Source organism: Balaenoptera borealis, assembly GCF_965194805.1.
Source record: "Balaenoptera borealis genome assembly, chromosome: 21".
NCBI lineage: Eukaryota > Metazoa > Chordata > Mammalia > Artiodactyla > Balaenopteridae > Balaenoptera > Balaenoptera borealis.
Window position 1 is genome coordinate 25,595,379 of NC_138880.1, and position 21,100 is coordinate 25,616,478.

At 37.0% G+C, this 21,100-nt stretch overlaps 2 protein-coding genes across 3 annotated transcripts in view; both read left to right on the forward strand.

Moving 5' to 3' along the window:
• LOC309619735 (uncharacterized protein) overlaps positions 1–21,100 on the forward strand; it is a 329,240-nt gene that overhangs the window by 204,430 nt on the left and 103,710 nt on the right. The window lies entirely within an intron of this gene.
• The window catches only part of ZNF596 (zinc finger protein 596), a 292,573-nt gene that overhangs the window by 160,635 nt on the left and 110,838 nt on the right, over positions 1–21,100 (forward strand). The window lies entirely within an intron of this gene.

The following is a 21,100-nucleotide window of genomic DNA, read 5'->3' on the forward strand; positions in this document are numbered from 1 at the left end:
GGCTATTCAGGAGCTTATTTCTAAGTGTTCTTGAATTTTCAATTATTCTTTCTAATATTGAATTTCAGTTTCATACCATTGTGGTTGGAAATGATACTTGATATGATTTCAGTATTCTTGGATTTTTGAAGACTTGTTTTGTGGCTTAACATATGATGTACCCTAGGAAATGTTCTATGTGTACTTAAGAAGAATGGAAATTTTGCTGCTGTTGAGTGGAATGTACTGTATATGTCTGTTAGGTTCATTTGATATCAAGTGTGTGTACAAGTTCAGTGTTTCCTGATTGATATTCTGTCCAGTGATCTATACAGTGTTGAAAGTTGGGTATTGATGTTTCTTACCATTATTTTATTTCTGCATTTTCCCTTCATGTGGGTTAATATTTTCTTTATATGTTGAGAGGCTCCAATGCTGGATACATACATATTTATAATTGTCATAATTTCTTGATGAATTAATCCCTTTATCATTATATGATAACCTTCTTTCCTTTGAGAGGTTTGACTTCAAGTCTTTTTTCCCTGATAGACTAGTCAGGCAAGTATCATTTTCACGGAGTATTTTTTTTCCAATCATTCAATTTTATGGTACATATACGGATTTAAAGTTAACATGAATCTCTTGTACACATTATATTACTGAAGTTTCTTATTCCGTTCAGCCACCCTATGGATTATTTAAATTGAAGTATAGTTGATTTATAATATTACATTAGTCTTAGCAGTACAACATATGGATTTAATATTTTTACAGATCATGCTCCACTTAAAGTTATTACAAAATAATGGCTGTATTTCCCTGTGTTGTACTATATATCCTTGTTTGTTTCTCTAAATCCAATGCCCCTATGTTTGAAATAAACAAACTACTGTCTTTCCCTCCCTCCTTCACTCGCCCCACCAGTAACCACTAATTTGTTTTCTGTGAGTATATTTCTATTTTGTTATATACATTCCTTTCTTGCATTTTTTAGATTCCACAGAAAAGTAAGAACATAGAGTATTTGTCTTTCTCTAACTTATTTAAGTAGGTATAAATGTTCTAGGCCTATCCACGTTGTTGCAAGTGGAAGAATTAGATCCTTTTTAATGGCTGAGTAATAGTCTATTGTGTATACATACCACATCTTCATTATCCACTCATCTGTTGATGGATATTTAGTTTGCTTCCATATGTTGGCAATTGTAAATAATGCTGCTATGAACATTGGGATGCATGTATCTTGTCAAATTGGTGTCTTCAATTTCTTTGGACATATACCAAGCAGTGGAATTGTTGGCTAATATGATAGTTCTACTTTTAGCTTTTTTCAGGACCTCCATATTGTTTTCATAGTGGGTGTACCAATTTACAATCCCACCAACAGTGTACTAGGATTCTCTTCTCTCCATGTCATGAACAACATTTCATATTTGTAGACTTTGGAATAATAGCCATGTTGAGAGGTGTGACGTGATGTCTCATTGTGGGTCATTCATTAAATTTAACTTACACATGAAGGTGATAGGCTGGATGTGATCTCCAGGTATACTTTGCTAATGCCTGGTGTAGGTTAATTTGAGGAGAATTAATACCTTTACAATGTTATTTATTGCTTCATTTTTTCAGGTTGACATTTAATGATCGGTAACAGATTTAAAAATTTTCTCCCTAAAGCATATCTGAAGTCTGTTGGTTTGTTTCTGTTTTATAAATTAGTTCATTTCCATCGTTTTTTAGATTCTACTATAAGTGATATCATAGGATATTTGTCTTTTTCTATGACTTACTGCACTTAGAATGAAATAATGCCATTTGCAGCAACAGGGATGGACCTAGAGATGATCATGCTTTTTCATTTCTGAGTAATAATCAATTTTGTACATGTACCAATTCTTCTTAATCCATTCATCTGTTGATGGACATTTTGGTTGCTTCCATGTCTAGGCTATTGTAAATAGTGCTGCAGTGCATGTTTGGGTTTGGGTGCATTTGTCTTTTCGAATTCTGGTTTTCTGCAGATGTACGCCCAGAAGCAGGACTGCTGGATGATATGGTAGTTCTATTTTTACTTTTTAAAGGCATCTCTATACTGTGCTTTATAGTGGCTGTTACCAGCTTACATCCCACCAACAGCATAGGAGGGTTCCCTTTTCTCCACGTCCTCTCCAGCATTTATGGTTTGTAGACTTTTTGATGATGGCCATTCTGACTGTGTGAGGTGATACCTTGTTGTAGTTTTGATTTGCATGTGTCTAATAATTGGAGATGTTGAGCATCTTTGCATGTGTTTTTTTAAAACACTGTGAGAAAAAGTTACAGTTGAAATTGGCTTCTTGAAAGTCTGACTATTTTGAATTTTTTTTCGATAACTACCACAGGATATTTGTTAAGGACAGGTGTCATTTACACCCTGGCAGTCCTTGTGAATATTAAGTACCCATAAGCACATGTTTTGAAGTTGCTGTTGTGGAAATGGGCACAAGCAGTAGGGTTTCCTTCATGCCCCTCTCTGGTTACTTGGGTAAGCAGAGCTGCTGTGGAAGATGGGCTCCTGGATTGTAAATTAGTGTGGACTGTGCCAGAACAAACACCCAAAATCTTGTGTTTTGTTACTTCTTGTTTTTTTTTAAATTTAATTTTTCTTTTTTATTGGAGTAAAGTTGATTTAAAATATTGTGTTCATGGTAGGTGTACAAGGATCTTGTTTAGTTATGTATATTCATATGTCTATTCATCTTCAGATTTTTTTTCCCATATAGGTTATTAGAGAGTGTTGAGTAGACTTCCCTTTGTTATACAGTAGGTCCTTGTTGATTATCTATTTTATATTTATTCCTTCCCCCCACCTTTCTCATTGCGTAACCATAAGTTTGTTTTCTAAGTCTGTGAGTCTGTTTCTCTCTTTTATTTTTTTGGGTGCACTGTGAGGCATGCGGGATGTTAGTTCTCCCAATACCAGGCATCGAACCCACGCCCCCTGCAGTGGAAGCTCAGATTCTTAACCATTGGACCACCAGGAAAGTTCCTGTTTCTCTCTTGTAAATTAGTTCATTGGTATCAATTTTTAAATTTCATCTATAAGTGGTATCATATGATATTTGACTTTCCTTTTCTGACTTACTTCACTTAGTATGACTATCTCTAGGTACATCCATGATGCTGCAAATGGCATTCTTTCATTCTTTTTCATTTCTGAGTAATATTTCACTGTGAACATGTACCACTTCTTCACCCATCTGCCAATGGATATTTTGGTTGCTTCCATGTCTTAGACATTGTAAATTGTGCTGCAGTGCACATATGGGTGCATGTGTGTTTTCCAATTCTGGTTTTCTCTTGTTATACGCCCAGGAGTGGGACTGCTGGATCATAATGGTAGCTCTAATTTAACTTGTAAAGGCACCTCCATACTGTTCTCTATAGTGGCTGTTACCACCTTAGATCCCAACAGCAGCTTAGGAGGGTTCCCTTTTTTCTACCTCTCAAGCATTTATTGTTTGTAGACTTTTCAATGATGGCTATTCTGACTCACGTGAAGTGATCCCTCATTGTAGTTTTGATTTCCATGCCACTAATAATACACAAATTAGAGCATCTTTTCAAGTGCTTTTCTTTTAAACAGTGTGAGTAAAATTTACCTATTGAAATAGGATCTTTAAAGTCTGTTTGTTTTGAATTTTTTTTTTTGGCTTACCTACCCCTGGATATTTCCTGATTGCAGGTGTCATTTACAGCCCTACAGTCCTTGTGAATATTAAGTACCCATAAGCATTGGTTTTAAAGTTGCAGTTGCAGGAAAGGGCAACAAGGTAGTGGAATTTATTCATACTCAACTTGATTGCTAGGGCAAACAGAGCCTTAGTGGAACTCCTGTTCCTAGGTTGTAAATTAGAGTGGAAAGTGCCAGGACAAATACACAAAACCTTGTGTCACATTACTTCTTGTTTACTTTAATTTTTATTTCTTATCAGAGTAAATTTGATTACAATGTTGTGTTTGTTCTAGGTGTACAGAATCTGGTTCATTCATACATATACATATATCTAATCAGGTTTAGATTCTTTCCCATGTTGGTCATTACAGAGTGTTGAGTAGACCTCCCTTGGCATCCAGTAGGTCCTTCTTGATTATATATTTTATATATATTATTAAATGTATGTTAACCCCAACGTCCTAATTTTTCCATTCCTTTCACCTTTTTCTAAGTCTGTATGGGTCTTTCTCTGCGGGAATATGTTCATGGGTATCAATTTTTAGATAACACCAGTAAATGATATCATCGGATATTTGTCTTTCTCTTTCTAACTTCCTTTACATAGTATGCTTATCTCTAGGCTCATCTGTGGTGCTGCAAAAGGCATCGTTTCATCTTTTCCATGGCTAATATTCCATTGTGTACGTACCACTTCTTTGTCCATTCATTTGTAGATGTACATTTTGGTTGCATCCATGTCTGGCTATTGTAAATATCGCTGCAGTTCACATTTGGGTGCCTGCATCTTTCTGAATTCTGGTCTTCTCGGGTTATAGGCCCATTAGTGTTTCAGCAGGATCATATGATAGCTCAGTTGTTACCTTTCAAAGGCACCTTCATTCTGTTCTAATTAGTGGCTGTTACCAGTTTACATCCCAGCAACAGCATAGGAGGGTACCCATTCTCGGAAACCCATTCAGCATTTATTGTTTGCAGACATTTTTTTCTGATGGCCATTCAGATTAGTGTGAGGTGATACCTTTTTGTAGTTTAAATTTGCATGTCTCTAATAATTCTTGATGTTGAACATGTTTTCATGTCCTTTTTGAAAAAAAAGAACAACAGTGTGAGCAAATTTACCTCTTGAAATTGTCTTCTTGAGAGTTTGCCCTGTTTTGAATATTAATGTCCATTCCTGACCTCAGGACATTTTTTGAGGGCAGGTGTCATTTAAAGCCCTGCAGTCCTTGTGAATATTAAGAGACCATTAGCACGGGTTTTAAAGCTGCTGTTGCGGGAAATGGCCAAAAGGCGGCAGATTTCTACATTCCCAGTTTTGGTTACAAGGGCAGCAGAGCCTTCCTGGAAGTCGTATTCCTAGGTTGCAAATTAGAGTGGAATGTTCCAGGACAAATCCCCAAAAGCTTATGTCTCCTTACTTATGTTTGTTTTTTTAATTTAATTTATATTTTTTATCAGAGTAACTTCGATTAGAGTGTTGTGATTGTCTGGGTGTACAGGATCTGGTCAATTATTCATACATATATCTGTTCATCTTCGGATCCTGTTACCATGTAGGTTATTACAGAGTGTTGAGTAGACCTCCCTCGGTATTTGGTAGGTGTTTGGTGATTATAAATTTTATATGTATTAGTGATTATATAAATTATATATTTTATATATGTTTATATACATATAACATACATTAGTATATGTACATTAACCCCATAATCCTAATTTATCCATCCTCCCACCTTTCATTTTGGTTAAGCATTAGTTTGTTTTATAAGTCTGTGTCTTTTTTTGTGGAAATATGTTCATTGATAGCAATCTTAGGATAACATCTATAAATATCATAAGATATGTCATTCCCTTTGACTTAACATAATATGATTATTTCTAGGCACATCTGTAGTCATGAAAATGGCATTGTTCATTTTTTTCTGAGGCTAATATTCCGTTAGGTATGTGTACCACTTCTTCTTTGTCCATTTGTCTGTTGATGGACATTTTGTTTGCTTCCATGTCTTGGCTATTGTAAATATTGCTGCAGTGCATGTTTGCTTGCCTGTGTCTTTCCGATTCTGGTCTTCTTAGGTTATAGACCCATTAGTGGATTGACCGGATCATATGGTAGCTCAGTTTCTACCTTTTAAACGCAGCTCCATTGTGTTCTTGTTATTAGCTGTTACCAGGTTACATCCAACCAACAGCATAGTGGGTATGCATTTCTCCACAAACCCTTCAGCATTCATTGTTTGTAGACTTTTTACAGATGGCATTTTGAATGTGGAATGGTGATATCTTTTTGTAGTTTGGATTTGGATTCGACCAGTAATTCCTGATGTTGAGCTTTTATCCATGTACTTTTTTTTTTTTAAATAAAAGTGTGAGTAAAACTTATCTTTTCAAATTTTTTTCTTGAAAAATTTTCCGTGTTTTGAATTTTTTGGGCCATTACCTACCCCAAGACATTTTTTGAGGGCAGGTATCATTTACAGCCCTGCAGTTATTGTGAATATAAAGTGACCATTAGCACTGGGTTTAAAACTGCTGTTGTGGGTAACGGCCATAAGGCGGCAGCACTTCTCCATTCCCAAACCTGGTTACTAGGGCAGCAGAGCCTTCCTGGAAGTGGTGTTCCTAGGCTGTAAATTAGAATGGAATGTGCCAGGAAAACCCCCCGTAAGTTAATGTCTCATTACTTCTTGTTCATTGTTTTAATTTTTTTAATTGGGGTATTGATTAGAATATTGTTTGTTCTAGGTGTACTCAATCTGGTTCATTTGTACATTATACATATCTATTCATGTACAGATCCTCTTCCCATGTAAATTATTAGAGTGTTCAGTAGACCTCCCTTGGTATATGGTCGGTCTTTTTGACATATGTATTTAATATGTATTTGTATACATGTGGTAACCCTAATCTTAATTTATCCATTCCTCCCACCTTCCCTTTTAGATAAACTACCTAAGTCTGTGAGCGTCTTTGTGGAAATATGTTCCTTTGTGTCAGTTGTTAGATAACACCTATAAGTGAAATCACAGGATATTTGTCTTTTGCTTTCCGAATTACCTCATGTTCTGTGACTATCTCTAGGCTCATCTGTGGTGCTGCAAAGAGCAGTGTTTCATTCTTTTCCATGGCTAATATTCCACTGTGTACATGGACCACTTCTTCTTTGTCCATTCATCTGCTGATGGACGTTTTGGTTGCTTCCATGTCTTGGCTAATGTGAATATGGCTGCAGTGCAGCTTTGCCAGCCTGTGTCTTCTCGATTCTGGTCTTCTCAGGTGATAGGCCCAGGAGTGGGCCTACCAGATCATATGGTAGCTCAATTTTCACTTTTAAACACAGCTCCTTTCTGTTCTCATTATTGGCTGTTACCACTTTACATCTCACCAGAAGCTAGAGGGTACACAGTTCTCTAAATCCCCTTCAGCATTTGTTGTTTGTAGACTTTTTGCTGATGGTCATTCGACTGGTGTGAGTTGAAACCCTTTTGTAGATTAGATTTGCATGAGTCTAATAATTCCTGATGTCCTTTTATCCATTTTCCTTTTTTTTTTTTAAAGAGTGAGTAAAACTTACCTCTTCATACTATCTTCTTGAAAAATTTGCTGTGTTTTGAATGTTTTTGGCCATTCCCTACCTCAGGACATTTTTTGAGGGCAGGTGTCCTTTACAGCCCTGAGTCCTTGTGAATATTAAGTGACCATTAGCTGTGGGTTTAAAGCCGCTCTTGTGGGAAACGGCCACAAGGCGGCAGCAGCATTTCTACCTTTCAAATTCTGGGTACTTGGGCAACAGAGCCTTCCTGAAAATCGTGTTAGTAGGCTGCAAATTAGAGTGGAATGTGCCAGTGTATACCCCCAAGAGCTTACATCTCCTTACTTCTTGTTTGCTTTTTAAATTTAATTTTTATTTTTTATCAGAGCAAATTTGATAAAAATATTGTTTGTTCTAGGTGTACAGAATCTGGTTCATTATGTATCTATCCATCTTTGGATCCTTTCCCATGTAGGTTATTACAGAGTGTTGAGTAGTAGACCTCTCTTGGTATTCCATAGGTCTTTGGTGATTATATATTTCATATGTATTAGTATATGTCTGTCAACCCCCATATCCATTCCTCACACCTTTCCATATGGTTAAACATAATTTTGTTTTCTTAATCCATGAGTGTCCTTCTCTTGGAAATAAGTTCATGGGTATCAATTTTTAGGTAACACCTATAAGTGATATCATAGGATATCTGTCTTTCGGTTTCTTTCTTACTTCAAGTTGTGTGATTAACCGTAGGTTCTTCCATGGTGGTGCAAACGGCACTGTTTCATTCTTTTCCATGGCTAATATTCCACTGTGTACATGGACCACTTCTTCTTTGTGCATTCATCTGTTGATGGACATTTTGGTTGCATCCAAGTCTTGGCTATGGTAAATATTTCTGCAGTGCAGGATGGCCAGCCTGTGTCTTTTTGATTCTGGTTTTCTCAGGTGATAGGCCCAGCAGTGGGCCTACCAGATCATATGGTAGCTCAATTTTTACCTTTAAACGCACCTCCATTCTGTTCTCACTACTGGCTGTCACCAGTTTACATACCACCAGCAGCTAGAGGGTATACAGTTCTCTAAAACCCCTTCAGCATTTACTGTTTGTAGACTTTTTTGCTGATGATCATTCTGACTGCTGTGAGGTGAACGTTTTTGTAGATTGGATTTGCATGTCTTTATTAATTCCTGATGTTGAGCATTTTTCCATGCCCCTTTTTTGTTAAACAACAAAAGAAAAAATGTGAGTAAAATATGCATCTTGAAATTGTCTTCTTAGAGGGTTGCCCTCTTTTGAATTTCTAGGTCAATTTTCGACCCCAGGATTTTTTTTGAGGGCAGGTGTCATTTACAGACCTGCAATTATTGTGAGTGTTAAGTGACCATTAGCACTGGGCTTAAAGCTGTTGTTGCAAGAAACGGCCACAAGGCTGCAGCATTTCTCCATTCCCAAATCTGGTTCCTAGGGCAACAGAGCCTTCCTGGAAGTCATGTTCCTAGGTTGTAAATTAGAATGGAATGTGCCAGGAAAAACCCCCATAAGTTTATGTCTCATTACTTCTTGTCATTTTTTAAATTTAATTTTTATCTTTTTTCACAGCAAATTTGATTACAATGTTTTGTTTGTTCTAGGTGTGCAAGATGTGGTTCTTTTACACATATACATATATCTATTCATCTTCGGATCCATTTCCCATGTAGGTTATGACACAATGTTGAGTAGTCTTCTCTTGGTATTCCGTAGGTCTTTGGTGATTATATATTTCACATGTGTTTGTATATCTCTGTTAACCCCAATATCCTAATTTATCCAATCCTCACACCTTTCCATTTGGTTAACCATACGTTTGTTTAATGAATCTGTGATTGCCTTTCTCTGTGGAAATGTCTTCATTGGTATCAATCTTTAGGTAACACCTATAAGTGATATCATAGGATATGTGTCTTTCGCTTTGTGACTTACTTCAAGTTGTGTGAATACCTTTAGACTCATTTATGGTGCTGCAAACGGCATCGTTTCATTTTTTCCTTGGCTAATAGTCCGTCCGTACATGTACCACTTCCTCTTTGTCCATTCATCTGTTGATGGACTTTTTGGTTGCTTCCATGACTTGGCTATTGTAATACTGCTGCAGTGCAGTTTTGCCTGCCTGTGTCTTTCCGATTCTGTCTTCTTTGGTTATAGGCCCAGCAGAGGGCCTGCTGGATACGGTAGCTCAATGTTTACCTTTTAAAGGCACCTCCATTCTGTTTTCATTAGTGGCTCTTACCAGTTTACGTCCCACTTTAAGTTAAGGGTATGAATTTCTCCACAACCCCTTCAGCATTTATTGTTTCTGGTTGTTTTGCTGATGGTCATTCTGATTGGTGTGAGCCAATACCTTTTTGTGGTTGGATTTGCATGTGTCTAATATTTCCCTACATTGAGCTTTTAGCCACGTCCTTTTTTTTTGTTTAAAGAATGAGTACAACTTACCTATTCAAATTGGTTTCTTGAAGTATGTGCCACATTTTGAATTTTTTGGCCATTACCTCCCTCAAGACATTTTGAGGGCAGGTGTCATTTACAGCCCTGCAGTGACCATTAGCACAGGTTTTAAAGCTGCTGTTGCAGGTAACGGCCACAGGGCGGCAGCATTTCTATATTCCCCACTCTGGTTACTAGGGAAGCAGAACCTTCCTGGAAGTCTTGTTCCTCGGTTGTAAATTAGAGAGGAATGTGCCTGGATAAACGCCCATAAGCTTATGTCTCCTTACTTACGTTTATTTTTTATATTTAATTTATATTTTTTTTATTGGAGTAATACTCCATTGTGTACATGGACCACTTCTTCTTCGTGCATTCACCTGTTCATGGACATTTTGGTTGCTTCCAAGTCTTGGTTATGGTAAATATTGCTGCAGTGCAGGATTGCCAGCCTCTGTCTTTTTGATTCTGGTCTTCTCAGGTGATAGGCCCAGCAGTGGGCCTGCTGGATTGAATGGTAGCTCAATGTTTAACTTTTAAAGGCACCTCCATTCTATTTTCATCAGTGGCTCTTACCAGTTTACGTCCCACTTAGAGCTGAGGGTACGCATTTCTTCACAACCACTTAAGCATTTATGGTTTTCAGAATTTTTCCTGATGCTCATTCTGACTGGTGTGAGCTTGTACGTATTTGTAGACTGGATTTGCATGTCTTTAATAATTCCTGATGTTGAGCATTTTTCCTTGCCTTTTTTTTTGTTGTTGTTAAAAAAAAAGTAAAAAGTGTGATTAAAATATACCTCTTGAAATTGTCTTCTTGAAATGTTGCCCTCTTTTGAATTTTTTGGTTGATTTTCAACCACAGGATTTTTTTTCAGGGCAAGTGTACTTTACAGGCCTGCAATTATTGTGAATATTAAGTGACCATTAGCAGTGGGTTTAAAGCTGCTGTTGTGGGTAACGGCCACAAGGGGGGAGCATTTCTCCATTCCCAAATCTGGTTACTTGGGCAGCAGAGCCTTCCTGGAAGTTGTGTTCCTAGGCTGTAAATTAGAATGGAATGTGCCAGGAAGAACCTCCATAAGTTTATGTCTCAGTACTTTTTATTCGTTGTTTTAATTTTTTTAGTTGGGGTAATGATTAGAATATTGTTTGTTCTAGGTGTACACAATGCGGTTCATGTGTACAGTATATATATCCATTCATGTATAGATCCTCTTCCCATGTACATTAATACAGAGTGTTCAGTAGACCTCCCTTGGTATATGGTCGGTGTTTTTGATATATGTATTTGATATGTATTTGTATACGTGTGGTAACCCTAATCTTAATTTATCCATTCCTCCCACCTTTCCTTTTAGATAACCATAGCTTGTTTTCTAAGTCTGTGAGTGTCCTTCTCTGTGGAAATATGTTCCTTTGTGTCAGTTGTTAGGTAACACCTGTAAGTGATATCACAGGATATCTGTCTTTTGCTTTCTGACTTACCTCATGTTCTGTGACTATCTCTAGGCTCATCTGTGGTGCTGCAAAGAGCAGTGTTTCATTCTTTTCCATGGCTAGTATTCACTGTGTACATGGACCACTTCTTCTTTGTCCATTCATCTGCTGATGGACATTTTGGTTGCTTCATTGTCTTAGCTATCATGAATATGGCTTCAGTGCAGCTTTGCCAGCCTGTGTCTTCTCGATTCTGGTCTTCTCAGGTGATAGGGCCAGCGGTGGCCTGCTGTATCGAATGGTAGCTCAGTATTTACTTTTAAACGCAGGTCCTTTCTGTTCTCATTATTGGCTGTTACCACTTTACATCTCACCAGCAGCTAGAGGGTACACAGTTCTCTAAATCCCCTTCAGCATTTATTGTTTGTAGACTTTTTGATGATGGTCATTCGACTGTTGTGACTTGAAACCTTTTTGTAGATTAGATTTCCATGAGTCTAATAATTCCTGATGTTGAGCTTTTATCCATTTTCCTTTTTTTTTTAAAAAAAAGAGTGAGTAAAACTTACCTCTTCATACTCTCTTCTTGAAAAATTTGCTCTGTTTTGAATTTTTTTTGGCCTTTCCCTACCTCAGGACGTTTTTTGAGGGCAGGTGTCCTTTACAGCCCTGAGTCCTTGTGAATATTAAGTGACCATTAGCTGTGGGTTTAAAGCCGCTCTTGTGGGAAACGGCCACAAGGCGGCAGCATTTCTACCTTTCAAACTCTGGGTACTTGGGCAACAGAGCCTTCCTGGAAATCGTGTTAGTAGGCTGCAAATTAGACTGGAATGTGCCAGGGCAAACCCCCAAGAGCTTACATCTCCTTAGTTCTTGTTTGTTTTTTAAATTTAATTTTTATTTTTTATCAGAGCAAATTTGATAAAAATGTTGTTTGTTCTAGGTGTACAGAATCTGGTTCATTATGTATCTATCTATTCATCTTTGGGTCCTTTCCCATGTAGGTTATTACAGAGTGTTGAGTAGACCTCTCTTGGTAATTCCATAGGTCTTTGGTGATTATATATTTCATATGTATTAGTATATGTCTGTCAACCCCCATATCCTAATTTATCCATTCCTCACACCTTTCCATATGGTTAAACATAATTTTGTTTTCTTAATCCATGAGTGTCCTTCTCTTGGAAATAAGTTCATGGGTATCAATTTTTAGGTAACACCTATAAAGTGATATCATAGGATATCTGTCTTTCGGTTTCTTTCTTACTTCAAGTTGTGTGATTATCTCTAGGTCCTTCTATGGTGGTGCAAACGGCACTGTTTCATGCTTTTGCATGGCTAATATTCCATTGTGTACATGGACCACTTCTTCTTTGTGCATTCATCTGTTGATGGACATTTTGGTTGCATCCAAGTCTTGGCTATGGTAAATATTTCTGCAGTGCAGGATGGCCAGCCTGTGTCTTTTTGACTCTGGTCTTCTCAGGTGATAAGCCCAGCAGTGGGCCTACCAGATCATATGGTAGCTCAATTTTTACCTTTAAACGCACCTCCATTCTGTTCTCACTGCTGGCTGTTAGCAGTTTACATCCCACCAGCAGCTAGGGTACACAGTTCTCTAAAACCCCTTCAGCATTTACTGTTTGTAGATTCTTTGCTCATGATCATTCTGAGTGATGTGAGGTGAACGTTTTTGTAGATTGGATTTGCATGTCTTTATTTACTCCTGATGTTGAGCATTTTTCCATGCCCCTTTTTTGTTAAACAACAAAAAAAAAAAAAGAAAAGAAAAAATGTGAGTAAAATATGCATCTTGAAATTGTCTTCTTAGAGGGTTGCCCTCTTTTGAATTTCTAGGTCGATTTTCGACCCCAGGATTTTTTTTGAGGGCAGGTGTCATTTACAGACCTGCAATTATTGTGAGTGTTAAGTGACCATTAGCACTGGGCTTAAAGCTGTTGTTGCAAGAAACGGCCACAAGGCTGCAGCATTTCTCCATTCCCAAATCTGGTTCCTAGGGCAACAGAGCCTTCCTGGAAGTCGTGTTCCTAGGTTGTAAATTAGAATGGAATGTGCCAGGAAAAACCCCCATAAGTTTATGTCTCATTACTTCTTGTCATTTTTTAAATTTAATTTTTATTTTTTATCACAGCAAATTTGATTACAATGTTTTGTTTGTTCTAGGTGTGCAAGATGTGGTTCTTTTACACATATACATATATCTATTCATCTTCGGATCCATTTCCCATGTAGGTTATGACACAATGTTGAGTAGTCTTCTCTTGGTATTCCGTAGGTCTTTGGTGATTATATATTTCACATGTGTTTGCATATCTCTGTTAACCCCAATATCCTAATTTATCCAATCCTCACACCTTTCCATTTGGTTAACCATACGTTTGTTTAATGAATCTGTGATTGCCTTTCTCTGTGGAAATGTCTTCATTGGTATCAATCTTTAGGTAACACCTATAAGTGATATCATAGGATATGTGTCTTTCGCTTTGTGACTTACTTCAAGTTGTGTGAATACCTCTAGACTCATCTATGGTGCTGCAAACGGCATTGTTTCATTTTTTTCCTTGGCTAATATTGCATCTGTACATGTACCAGTTCTTCTTTGTCCATTCATCTGTTGATGGACTTTTTGGTTGCTTCCATGACTTGGCTATTGTAATACTGCTGCAGTGCAGTTTTGCCTGCCTGTGTCTTTCCGATTCTGTCTTCTTCGGTTATAGGCCCAGCATATGGTAGCTCAAAGTTTACCTTTTAAGGGCACCTCCATTCTGTTTTCATTAGTGGCTCTTACCACTTTACGTCCCATTTAGAGCTGAGGGTACGCATCTCTCCACAACCCCTTCGGCACTTAGTGTTTGCAGAATTTTTGCTGATGGTCATTCTGACTGGTGTGAGCTGATACGTTTTTGCAGATTGGATTTGCATGTCTTTAATAATTCCTAATGTTGAGCATTTTTCCAGGCCTTTCTTTTTTCTGTTAAAAAAAAAAAACGAAAGAAGTGTGAGTAAAATATACCTTTTGAAATTGTCTTCTTGCAAGGTTGCCCTCTTTAAATTTTTTGGTCGATTTTCGACCCCAGGATTTTTTTTGAGGGCAGGTGTCATTTACAGCCCTGCAATCCTTGTGAATATTAAGTAACCATGAGCAGTGGGTTCAAAGCTGGTGTTTCGGGAAACGGCCACTAGGCAGCAGCATTTCTACATTCCCAAATCTGGTTACTAGGGCAACAGAGCCTTCCTGGAAGTTAGGGTTCCTAGGTTGCAAATTAGAGTGGAATGTTCCAGGTCAAACCCCCAAAAGGTTATGTCTCCTTACTTCTTGTGTGTTTTGTTAAATTTAATTTTTATTTTTTTTGCAGTAAATTTGATTAGAGTGTTGTGATTGTCTGGGTGTACAGAATCAGGTCAATTAGTCATATATATATCTGTTCATCTTCGGAACCTGTTCCCATGTAAGTGATTACAGGGTGTTGAGTAGACCTCTCTTGATATTTGGTAGGTGTTTGGTGATTATATATTTTATATGTATTAGTCATTATATAATTTATATATTTTATATGTTATATGTTTATATACATATAACATACATTAGTATATGTATGTTAATCCCATAATCCTAATTATTCCATTCCTCCCACCTTTCATTTGGTTAACCATTATTTTGTTTTATAAGTCTGTGAGTGTCTTTTTCTGTGGAAATATATTCATTGGTAGCAATTTTAGGATAACATCTATAAATGATATCATAGGATATTTGTCTTTCCCTTTCGACTTATTTCACATAATATGATTATTTCTAGTCTCATCTGTAGTCATGAAAACCGCAATGTTCATTTTTTTCTGAGTCTAATATTCCATTAGGTATATGTACCACTTCTTCTTTGTCCATTCATCTGTTGATGGACATTTTGTTTGCTTGCATGTCTTGGCTATCGTAAATATTGCTGTAGTGCATGTTTGCCTGTTTGTTTCTTTCCGATTCTGGTTGTTAGGTTATAGGCCCTTTAGTGGATTGGCCAGATCATATGGTAGCTCAATTTTTACCTTTTAAATGCAGCTCCATTCTGTTCTCATTATTAGCTGTTACCAGTTTACATCCAACCAACAGCATATTCAGTATGCATTTCTCCACCACCCCCTTCAGCATTCATTGTTTGTAGACTTTTTACTGATGGCATTTTGTATTATGGGTAGTTATACCTTTTTGTAGTTTGGATTTGCATGCATCTAATAATTCCAAATATTGAGCTTTTATCTATGTCCATTTTCTTTGTTTTTTTTTTTTTTATTAAAAGAGTGAGTGAAACTTACCTCTTCAAATTGTTTTGCCATGTCCTGAATTTTTTTGGCCATTACCTACACCAGGACATTTTTTGAGGGCATGTGTCATTTACAGCCCTGTAGTTATTGTGAATATTGAGTGACCATTAGTACTGGGTTTAAATCTGTTGCAGGAAATGGTCACAAGGCGGCAGCATTTCTACATTCCCAACTCTGGTCGCTAGGGCAACAGAGCCTTCCTGGAAGTCCTGTCTGTAGGTTGTAAATTAGAGTGGAATGTGCCAGGACAAATCCCCAAAAGCTTATATCTCCTTATTTGTTGTTTGTTTTGTTTAATTTTTATTTTTATCAGAGCAAATTTGATTGCAGTGTTGTGTTCTAGGTGTACAGAATTTGTTTCATTGATACATATATCTTTTCATGTTCGGATCCTTTTCCATGTAGGTTATTACAGAATGTTGAGTAGACCTCTCTTGGTATTCCATATGTCTTTGGTGAGTATATATTTTATATATATTAGCATATGTCTGTTAACCCCAATATCCTCATTTATACATTCCTCACACCTTTCCATTTGGTTAACCGTAAGTTTTTTTTCTTAATACGTGAGTGTCCTTCTCTGTGGAAATAAGTTCATTAGTATCAATTTTTAGATAACACCTATAAGTGATATCATAGGATATGTGTCTTTCGCTTTCTGACTTGTGTGATTATCACTAGGCTCATCTATGTTGCTGCAAACGGCATTGTTTCATTCTTTTCTGTGGCTAATATTCCATTGTGTACATGGACCACTTCTTCGTCCATTCATCTGTTCATGGACATTTTGGTTGTTTCCATGTCTTGGCTATTGTAAATATTGCTGCAAAACACGATTGCCAGCCTGCATCTTTTTGATTCTGGTCTTCTCAGGTGACAGGCCCAGTAGTGGGCCTGCCGGATCATATGGTATCTCAATTTTTACCTTTTAAACGCACTGCCATTCTCTTGTCATTATTGGCTCTTACCAGTTTACAACCCACTTAGACCTAGAGGGTACGCTATTCTCCACAGCCCCTTCAGCATCTATTGTTTGTAGACTTTTTGCAATGGTCATTCTGACTGGTGTGAGGTAATACTTTGGGTAGATTGGATTTGCATGTCTCTAAGAATTCCTGATATTGAACTTTTATCAATATCCTTTTTATTTTTTTAAGATTGAGTAAAACTTACGACTTCAAATTGTCTTCTTGAAAAATTTGCCGTGTTGTGAATTTTTTTGGCCATTCCCTACCCCAGGACATTTTTTGAGGGCATGTGTCATTTACACACCTGCAGTCCTTGTGAATATAAGTGACCATTAGCAGTGGGTTTAAAGCTGCTGTTTGAGTAAACAGCCAGAGGGTAGCAGCATTTCTACATTACCAACTCTGGTTACTAGGGCAACAGAACCTTCCTGGATGTTGTGCTTTTAGGTTGCAGATTAGAGTGGAATGTGCCAGGACAAACACCCGTAAGTTTTAGTCTCCTTATTTCTTGTTTGTGTCTTTAATTTTTATTTTTTATCAGAGCAAATTTGATTTAAAAATGTCATTTGTTCTAGGTGTACATAATCTTGTTCATTTACACATATACATATATCTACTGATCTTTGTATCCTTTTCCATGTAGGTTATTACAGAGTGTTGAGTAGACCTTCTTGGTATTCGTTAGGTCTTTGGTGATTATTTATTTTATATGTATTAGTATATGTCTGTTAACCCCAGTATCCTAATTTATCCATTCCTCACACCTTTCCATTTAGTTAACCATAATTTGTCTTCTGAATCTGAGATTGGCTTTCTCTATGGAAATATGTTCATTTTTATCAATTTTTAGATAACACTTACAAGTGATATCATAGGACATTTGTCTTTTGCATTCTGACTCATTTCAAGTTGTGTGATTATCTCTAGTTTCGTCTGTGGCACTGCAGATGGCATTGTTTCATTTTTTTTTCATGGCTAATATTCTATTCTGTACATATACCACTTCTTGTTTGTCCATTCATCTGTTCATGGACATTTTGTTTGCTTCCATGTCTTGGCTATTTAAATATTGCTGCGGTGCACATTTGCCTGCCTCTGTCTTTCCGATCTGGTCTTCTTTGGTTATAGACCCAGAAGGTGGCCTGCCGGATCATATGGTAGCTCAATTTTTACCTTGTAAAGCACCTCCATTCTGTTTTCATTAGTGCTGTTACCACTTTACATCCCACCAGCAGCTAGAGGCTACATAGTTCTCTAAAACCCCTTCAGCAATTATTGTTTGTAGACTTTTTGCTGATGTTCATTTGACTGGTGTGAGGTGAAACCTTTTTGTAGGTTGGATTTGCATGCATCTAATATTCCTTATACTGAGCTTTTAAGCATAACCTTTTTTTTTTTTTTTAAAGAGTGAGTACAACTTCCCTCTTCATATTGACTTTTTGAAAAATTTGCCATGTGTTGAATTTTCTTAGCTATTCCCTACCTCAGGACATTTTTTGAGAGCAGGTGTCATTTACAGCCCTGTAGTCCTTGTGAATATTAAGTGACCATTAGCTCTGTGTTTAAAGCTGCTGTTGTGGGAAACCGCCACAAGGCGGCAGCATTTCTACGTTCTCAACTCTTGTTACTAGGGCAACAGAGTCTTCCTGGAAGTCGTATTCCTAAATTGTAGAGTGGAATGTGCCAGAATAAACGCCCAGAAGTTTGTCTCCTGACTTATTGTTCTTTTTTTTAATTTTTAATTTTTTATCAGAGTAATTTGATTACAATATTGTTTGTTCTAGGAGTATACAATCTGATTCATTTGTACATATACATTTATCTATTCATGTACGGATCCTCTTCCCATGTAGGTTATTAAAGAGTGTTGAGTAGACCTCCCATGGTATACGGTCGGTCTTTTTGATATATGTATTTATTATGAATTTGTATACGTATGGTAACCCTAATAATATTAATTTATCCATTCCTCCCACCTTTCCTTTAGAATTACCATAGTTTGAATTCTAAGTTTGTGAGTGTCTTTCTCTGTGGGAATAGGTTCATTTGTATTAATTTTTAGATAATATCTCTAAACTATATCATAGTATAGTTGTCTTTCTGACTTCACGCAGTGTGATTATCTCTAGGCTGATCTATAGGCCTGCAAAGGCATCGTTTCATTGTTTTCCTTGGCTAATATTCATGGTGTTCATGTACCAGTTCTTCTTTGTCCATTCAGCGGTTGATGGACATTTTGGTTGTTTCCACGCCTTGGCTATTTCAAATATTGCTGCAGTGCAGGTTTGCCAGCCTGTGTCTTTTCGATTCTGGCCTTCCCAGGTGACAGGCCCAGTAGCGGGCCTGCCGGATCAAATGGTAGTTCAATTTATAGCTTTTCAACGGAGCTCCATTCTGTTCTCATGAGTGACTCTTACCAGTTTTCCTATTTCCAGATTCATAGGAGGATATGCATTTCTCCACAACCCTTCTGCAGTTATTCTTTGTAGACTTTTTAGTGATTTCCATTCTTCCTTTTTTGAGGTGATATTTCTTTGTGGATTGCATTTACATTCATCCAATTATTTATCATGTTGACCACTTTTCCATGTCCTGTTTTGAATTTTTTTCTCAATTCAAGACCGTGAGATATTTGTAAGGGCAGGTGTCATTTACAGCCCTGCAATCTTTGTGAATATTACGTGATAATCAGCCCTGGTTTTAAAGCTGTTTTTGAAAGAATTGGCCACAAGTCGGCATTTCTACGCTGGCAACTCCAGAGCTTTCCAGGAAGTCATATTCCTAGGTTGTCAATTAGAGTGGAATGTGCCAGGACAAACCCCCAAAAGCTTATGTCTCCTTACTTCTTGTTTGTTTCTTTAATTTAATTTTTATTTTTTATCAGAGCAAGTTTGAGTAAAATATTTTATTTATTCCACATGTACAGAAACTGGTTCATTTATACATACATATATATACCTCTATTCATCCTCAGATCTTGTTCCCATAAGTCTGTCAGCATTTATACGTGGACATTTGTTCATTGGTATAAATTTTTAAATAACACCTACAAAATATATCATAGGACATTTTCTTTCTCTTTCTGACTGACTTCATGTGGTATGATTGCCTCTACACTCATCTATGGTGCTACAAAGAGTATAGTTTCATCATTTTTTGTGGCTAATACTCCATTGTGTATATGTACCACTTCTTCTTGGTCCATACATGTGTCAAAGGGCCTTTTGTATGCTTCCATGTTTTAGTTGTTTTAAATCTTAGCGCAGTGGACGTTTGGGTGTCTGTGTCTTTTTGATTCTAGTCTTTTCGGTTAATAGTCCCAGTAGTGGGTTGGCCAGATCATACGAGGTAAGTTTTACTCATTTTTTTAAAAAAAGGACATGGATAAAAGCTCAATATCAGGAATTATTAGATACATGTAAATCCAATCTACAAAAAAGTATCACCATACACCAGGCAGGATGCCATCAGTAAAAAGTTTACAAACAATGAATGCTGAAGGGGTTCTGGGGAAACATGTAGCCTATTTGCTGTTGGTGTGATGTAAACTGCTAACAGCCAATAATGAGAAGAGAACGGAGGTGCATTTAAAAGTTAAAAATTGAGCTACCATATGATCTGGTAGGCCCACTGCTGGGCCTATCACCTGAGAAGACCAGAATCGAAAAGACACAGGCTGGCAATCCTGCACTGCAGCAATATTTACCATAGCCAAGACTTGGAAGCAACCAAAATGTCCATGAACAGGTGAATGCACAAAGAAGAAGTGGTCCATGTACACAATGGAATATTACTCCGATAAAAAATATATATTAAAAAAAAATATGTTTCTTTTTAAAATTTAATATATATATATATATATAAGTAATGAGACATAAGCTTTTGGGGGATTATCCGGGCACAATCCACTCTAATATACAGTCGAGGAACACGACTTCCAGGAAGGTTTGGTTTCCCCAGTAACCAGAGTGGGGAATGTAGAAAAGCTGCCACCCTGTGGCTGTTACCCTCAACAGCAACTTTATAACCTGTGCTAGTGGTCACTTCATATGCACAAGGACTGCAGGGCTGTAAATGACACCTGCCCTCAAAATGTCTTGAGGGAGGTAATGGCCAAAAAATTCAAAATGTGGCACATACTTCAAGAAAAAATTTGAATAGGTAAGTTGTACTCACTCTTTAAAAAAAAAAAAAGGACATGGCTAAAAGCTCAATATAAGGAATTATTAGACGCATGCAAATCCAACCACAAAAAGGTATCAGCTCACACCAGTCTGAATGACTACAGCAATATTTACGATAGCCAAGACATGCAAGCAAACAAAATGTCCATCAACAGATGAATGGACAAAGAAGAAGTGGTACATATACCTAATGGAATATTAGACTCAGAAAAAAATGAACATTGCGGTTTTCATGACTACAGATGAGACTAGAAATAATCATATTATGTGAAATAAGTCGAAAGGGAAAGACAAATATCCTATGATATCATTTATAGATGTTATCCTAAAATTGCTACCAATGAATATATTTCCACAGAAAAAGACACTCACAGACTTATAAAACAAAATAATGGTTAACCAAATGAAAGGTGGGAGGAATGGAATAATTAGGATTATGGGATTAACATACATATACTAATGTATGTT